Here is a 7,430-nt window from a genome sequence, read left to right as displayed (position 1 = left end):
TAGGTGCCAAGTTGTCACTGTGATCTGATGTGGCCACTGAATGGCTGGTCGTCACAGCCACATGAGCTGCAATGGGAGCATGTGCCTGTTGGAGGGCTGACGTGACTGTGGCTGACAATGCCTGGACTGTACGGTGTAGCCCACCCACGTCAGAGTATGCCCTCCATGAATGCAATCACCTGGCCTAATGTGTTCTCGTGGGCACTGAAGGCATTGAGCAGGGCGGTCTGGCCCACACAAAGTTAGCGCAGGAGCTTTACGCACTCTGCACTGAGGGCAGCAGGGGGACAGGTGCAGGGGCAGCGGTGCCATGGGTGAATTTCACTCTTCCCCTCTTAGTAACACGGATACGGCCAGCACCAGAGGAAGTGGATGGGAGGTTGGGCACTGGCCGCTGGGTGTCAGATGCAGCAGCAGACTCCCCATCCCCTGTGCCTGCTAACATGGATGCATCACCGCTGGCATCAGATGAAGTGGTATTCTGCCTCTCAGCCACGGATTCCTCCTGCATACTCCTGTCACCCTCAGATGCGCTGGTGTGCTCACTGTCACTTGGCTCAGTCTCACTTGGCTCCTCTGCCGCTGTCTTGCTGGTCTCGCCACCACTTGTCTTTGGATCATGTTCTGATGATTCTGCATTAGTGAGAGAAACAGGGTTGTGTAAGTGTCATCATCTGGTCACACGATTACAGATCAATGCAGCACAGTACAGGCCTAGAGCTACATGGTAACCATCACACCCTGCAATCACTGTGCAGCTACACACTATATAGTCCACAACAGTGCCTGTCATGCAGACAAACGGCCTGGAGTGAGGCATGTCAATGCCACACAGCACAACACCCTGCCCGTGGATGGAGTGCCCCTACCCCACATTGACCTGCCCCATGGACATGATGTGGCCACAACACTCCTCACCACTGACAGCCCTACAGGAAACCAGAGGGGACCACACACACCTGTTCTGACTACACATGCCACAATGCCAACCAGGCCTTAGCAAGCACCATGTGCCAATCTGGGTTCACATTGTCATCGGATGCGTGGTCCTCAAACATCATGGTGCATGCAAAGTAGACAGACATCGTGTCACACTCATGAAGTGGACACTGCAGTTCGGCACAATATGGACTCCCCACACCATCCCAATGAAGAGTGACCATGTGGCCACAATAAATCTGTGCAGGATTGAGGACTGCAGGCAGGAGCAGCACAGTAAGGCCCTGGTGGGCCAATGCCTCATACAGGCACACATCACAGTCGCCACTCACATCACACATCACAGCATGGCAACACACGCACATCACATGTGTCACCGCTGCCACAGGCCCTGTACACATGCATCCACTCCCAGACACACTATCCCTCCCCAGATACTCACCATCTCTGTCTTGAAGCTGATGCCCCTTCAGACGTGCAACCAGAACTGGATTGGTCACTACCAGTATGCGTCCCATCTGCGGAGTCATGGTGTGCCGTGCCAAACGCCCTGTGCGTGGTGGCACCCGCAAGGCCATCTCTGCCACTTGCTTAGCCAGCCGGCTGATGTCGTCCCACCTCATGTGACAGTGTGTGTGTCATCTGTTTGATACCCCCAGGGCTCGCACCTGTGCTGCTATGGCCCTCCACACGGCCTTACGTTGGTGTGCCTTGAGCTGCAGGTATGAGAGTAAAGAAGGGCAAAAGAACATTTATAAAATGTGAGATGTCAGCATCTATCAGTACAGCAGCCAGACACTGACTCAGGACTCACAGTAACCTCCGTCCCTCCCGAACTGGGGGTACACTCACGAGGGCAGTCTGCATGGCATGAACATTAGTGAATGCATGCACACATTGTGGTTCCTAGTCTCCATGATATGCACACAAATGCATGATGCCTCAACACAAATGCACTGACAGCAGTGTGTAATTCAGTAATTGTAGAGGGCACTGATAGGGCATATCTAATATTCAGTGTGAAGCAACTGTAGCAGGTAAGTCGGCTGATGTTCTACGTTTGGCTGTGCAGCCACTGAACCTGCTCTGTGGGTCACACTGACTCTAACTACAGGGGTACCCACAAATGTCCTCACAGGCATTCACTGTCCTGCCATCTAAAAGGATAACAACCGTTGGTTCTGTATGGCCGATAATGTAACACACCCCACTCACACATACGAGTACAGGGCTAAGAAAGAGTTAAATTGCAACACACACACTCCCTCGAGCTGGAGACAGCTTGTCTGTCAGTGTTTGTCATCACCCCACATCCCCAATCATATAATGCAGCATCACCACTACACGTCTGACACCACCCTGCCCTACCGCTCCCTTCATGGTGACTTACCACAACATTGGGACCACCGAACAGCCGTGGGTACTGTGCCAGCACCTTGTCCACAAGGACATCCAGCTCCTCACTCGTGAATGGACTGGCACAGATCTTATCTGTTCTTGACATCCTTGTGGATATGGCAGACCTGTGGCAGAAGTGAGTTGTGAGGGTTCCGAGACAGCAGGCTCTTGGGGCAGCAGCAGGACAGGGTCCCAGTCAGCAGGCTCTTGGGGCAGCAGCAGGACAGGGTCCCAGTCAGCAGGCTCTTGGGGCAGCAGCAGGACAGGGTCCCAGTCAGCAGGCTCTGTGAGCAGTGGAAATGTGAGGCTCACTCCCACAGATTTATAGCCCCCTGGGGTCGTTTGGAAGCTTAAAAGCTGCTACAATTGGTTGCCCGGCTCTACATTATTCAAAAGCATCCAATGACCGCCTCCGCGGTAGCGTAGCACACCTTCCACTATTTTCAAATCTGCATCATGCCACCACCATCATCGCTGCCATTGGCTGCATGCAATGCCCCATGGCGGTGATGCACCGCCGGGGCCCGGCGGTAGGTACCGCGACTCATGCGGCAGAGCATACCCACCGCCATATACACATGTCCATATGCCAATGGCTACCTTGTCTGGGGAGATGGTGGTGCTGCAGTCACACCGCCGGGGCCCGGCGGTAGGTACTGCGACTCATGCGGCGGAGCATACCCACCGCCATATACACATGTCCATATGCCAATGGCTACCTTGTCTGGAGAGATTGTGGTGCTGGGGTCACACCGCCCCGGCCCGGCGGTAGGTACTGCCATTTGCGTACCCATTGGTGTGTATGTCAATCAAGGACACTGTATCAGCACCCTGCAGCAACATGGTGAACGGGACATCATTGTACACACGATGCCACACAGCCATGTCATCCACAGGTGGTCGCACGTTCAGTGTGAGTCACTTTGGCCTGTGGTTCAGCCATTTTAGTGACACACTTGATGGCTGATGATGATTGACAGACTTCAGCTGTTGTAAATGATGTCATGACGTTTAATGTGTTGTGGGTCAATGCAGACCTTGACCTGGCTGGTGTCACCGCATTTTATCGGACCAGACTTGAGCTTTCACGACTGCTCATGCACACAACCAGAAGTGTTCCTGCTACTGTGATCATTGTGTTGAATAATGTGTTCTGGCTTTACATGATGCCTTGAGGTGTGGCAGGTACAGCAGATGGGTATGATAGACATTGTAAGTCACAATACATTGGCGGGTCTTGCTGCACCTTGTCTGCACATGTGAATTGTTCATCCATTATATCCGCATTCACAGTCCCAGATGTGTTTGTGACACTTGTGTATTGTCACTGGAGAGGCGTGCCCTCTGTGTGTAGCTATTGGCCAGCCATGTAACCTGATGTGCCATGCATCTCTCTGGCACTCGTTGTTTTCCCATGACATCATTGATGTCTTGTGCTATGCCCATCTCATAATGCTTGACACTGACATTTTCAACTAGGAGGAGGCAGAATCTCCTACGTCACCTGACAGTGCTGGAGGACATGGAGAATGAGGCAATCATCAGGAAATTCAGGCTGGACAGACCAACATTGAAGATCGTGTGTGATCTATTGGAGCCCCACCTGCTGCCTCGCCGTCACTATCCTACTGAATTGACACGCACCTACAAGGTGATGGCAGCACTCCACTTTTTTGTGACTGGTTCCTTCCAGGAGACAGAGGCTAATGCTGGGGGGGGTGTCGCAGCCCATGTTCAGCATGGTGCTGTGGGATGTTCTTGCGGCCATGATGCTATATCGCAATCGCTACATACATTTCCCCAGGGGACGTGAATTGGCAGCCGTGAAGGGTGACTTCTATCCCCTTGGGCACATCCCACATGTAGTCGGTGCCATCGATTGCACCCATGTAGGTCTGTTGCCACCGCAGCCGACGGAGCACATTTATCGGAACCGCAAACACTACCACTCCATGAATATGCAGGTGGTGTGCCTTGCGGACATGACCATATCACATGTGTGTGCAAAGTATCGGCACAAAATTTGTACATCATGAGGAACAGCATGGTGCCACGGATGATGGCGAATCTGCATCCTGAACGTGCCTGGATTGTGGGTCAGTATCACTACTGCTATGGCGTGCTGTGTGTCACTTGCTGCACTCTGGCTGTACAACATTGCAATGTGTGTTTGTCATTCACAGGTGACTCAGCATATCCCAGTTGCCCATGGCTGTTGAGCCCACTCCGGAATCCCCGGACACCAAAAGACATCCGCTACAATGAGGCCCATGGCAGGACCCGCCGGGTAATCAAGCAGACTTTTGGCCTGCTGAAGTCAAGGTTCCGGTGCCTTGACAGGATCGGAGGTGCACTGTCATACTCGCCTGGGAAGGTGTGCAAGATCTTTGTGGCATGCTGTATGGTGCACAACCTGGCCATCCACAGGGGTGTCCCCCTGCTCCTGGACGATGGTGATGAACCAAGGCCTCCACCTGCTCAGGGGCCTGAATCCAGTGATGAGGATAGTGGAGAGGAGGAAGGAGTTGACCTGCGCCAGCAGCTAATTGAACACTACTTCACTTGAAGGTGGCTGACGAGGTACAACATGTACATTGTCTGGTGTGGTTGCTCTTGTTATGAATGGCTATACGCGGATGTAACCGAGAGGCACTTGTTCTGTCACCCATGTGTGGTATTTGTGAAATTGACGTTCCGTACTGAGATGTATGTTGGACTGTATTTGTGCACATCTGCTAGACATTGTGTAGTATGCCTGTGATTTCTTAGATATTTTTTGTGCAGTGATCTGTGTGTTGCCACAATGAGACCAGTGACTGTTGTTCTGTTGTGTCTCCCTAGGTGCTACAGAGGGTTCCTGCCCTGCATACTGTATATCATTTGTACACATCATGGACATTATCAACAATGTAAATAACGCACTAAAGAATTCACTACACAAATTATTGTGCGTCAGGTATTTTATTTTGTGAGTGGACATGTGGTTGGTGCGGTGATATTTACATGAAGGTGTGGAATGAGCAGTGAGTTGACAGTCCTGTTCAATGAGATGCAAGAGTATACACCACATGGATGTGGTGACCCAGTCCAACAGAGAGGTGCCACTGCCAGGGCAATGTGGGGAAAGATAGTCCAAACAGTGAATGCAGTTGGGAAGAGGGTTGTCTTCACGGCTGGCTCTGTGACTGGTGTGTGGTAGGTGCTTTGCCTCCAGAGACTCCCAGGCTCTTCTTTGGACGCCCCCTAGATCTTTTGGGCGGTGGGGGGCCTGCTGAATGGCCAGCGGCGTCAGAGTACTCGCCCCTCTCTGTTGGCGCAGGGGAGGATGGAGCACTGTCATCCTGCGGAACAACAGAAGGGGACGGAGGTGGTGGTTAGGACACAGGCCTGTCCCTCTGCAACGCCACTTGCTGGCCCATGAGGTCCACCATCTGTCCCAGGCGGTTATCGATGGACCTCATCAGCAGGATGAGCTCCCTCAATAGTTCATCAGACCGGCCACTTTGTCCCTGGACCTCTTGGTAGGCCTCCACAACTCTGGTGAAGTGGTCCAGGGATGGTGTCCACTCCTCCCGAGGTCTGGTGGTGACCCTGGCCCTCCCACCTGCTCTGCTGCCACGGACCTCTTCCCTCGCCACTGGGGGGTCACGCACTCTATCCCTGCCCTCAACAGGTGTTGCTGTGGGATGGTCATCCCTAGGGACAGGGAGGGTGCAGCAGGTGGTACTGGGGGTACTGGTGGTGTTGGTGGTGGTGGCGGTGGTGGCTGTGGTGGTAGAGGCCGTGACTGCAGGGGTCTGATGCGTTGTAGTGGCAGCAGAAGTGGTGGTGGGGAGGATGGGGGCCTGGGACCTCTGGGTCTGTGGCACACCAGATGGGCCGGGCTGGAGCTCATGATCCAATCTGTCCTTGGAGTCCACATCTGAGAGTCCATGTGCCGGGGGTGGAGACTGGCTCTGCTGGTCGTTGGTGTGGTCCTCAGCAGTGAGTTCTTCGTCACCTGTGGAGTAGATGGGGAGTGTTCAGTGTTTGTGTCATCTGCGTATCATCATCTGTCTGTACACTAGTCAGATATGCAGTCATCAGTAGTACAAATCATGGCAACACCGTGTAACATTTCATAGTGCAGAGGGACATCATGGAGTCATACATGTTGATTGTCAATGCATTGCGTGCTATTGTTGTCGGTTTTCTGGATGCAGGTCACACACACACACCTCAGGAAGAATTATGGTAGGTACGTACCTGTTAGGTGAGTGTGCAGGGTGCAATGGCTAACAGTTGCTCCTGGGTGGGGGAGGCCTCCATGCTGCTGGGGTGTGGGCCAGGGGCTATGGTGGGAGCAGTGGGACTGGCCTTTCAACCCAAAATAGAGCTCCAATACAAGATGGCTACCAACCTGTAAGTCTGTTTGTTACACAGTGCAATGGCTAACACATGCTCCTGGGTGGGGTAGTCCTCCATGCTGCTCGGGTGTGGGCCAGGGGGAATGGTAGTAGTAGTGGTGCAGCTCTCCCTCCCTCCCTCCCACACACACCCTTCCAGTGAAGATGTCTACCAACCTGTAAGTCTGTTTGTTAAACAGTGCACAGGCTGAGACATGCTCCTGGTTGGGGAGGCCTCCATGCTGCTGGGGTGTGGGCCAGAGGGAATGGTGGTAGTAGTGGTGCAGCTCTCCCTCCCTCCCTCCCTCCCTCCCTCCCTCTCTCCCTCCCACACACACCCTTCCAGTGAAGATGGCTACCAACCTGTAAGTCTGTTTGTTAAACAGTGCAATGGCTGAGACATGCTCCTGGGTGGGGGAGGACTCCATGCTGGTGGGAGCAGTGAGACTGGCCTCCCAACCCAAAACAGAGCTCCAATACAAGATGGCTACCAACCTGTAAGTCTGTTTGTTACACAGTGCAATGGCTGACATGCTCCTGGGTGGGGGAGGCCTAAGTATGGGCGTAAAATCCGCTCCGCTCGCGGATTTTGCGGATTTTCGGGAAATTCGCAATCCGCGAGATTCGCGGATTTCCCGCAAAATCCGCTAAATTCACACGCAGCGGATTTTTTTTCTGGGTGATACAATTTTTGCGGCGCGCGGCGTT

At 53.3% G+C, this 7,430-nt stretch overlaps 1 pseudogene; it reads right to left on the bottom strand.

The window, feature by feature from the left end:
* Positions 1–5,504: 5,504 nt before the first annotated feature.
* Positions 5,505–7,430, bottom strand: part of LOC147712588 (uncharacterized) — a 93,746-nt pseudogene continuing 91,820 nt past the window's right edge.

This window comes from Lissotriton vulgaris, chromosome 5 (assembly GCF_964263255.1).
Source record: "Lissotriton vulgaris chromosome 5, aLisVul1.2, whole genome shotgun sequence".
NCBI classification, from domain to species: Eukaryota; Metazoa; Chordata; class Amphibia; order Caudata; family Salamandridae; genus Lissotriton; species Lissotriton vulgaris.
The sequence above is the reverse complement of the archived record's forward strand: the minus strand, read 5'-3'. Positions and strand labels throughout refer to the sequence as shown.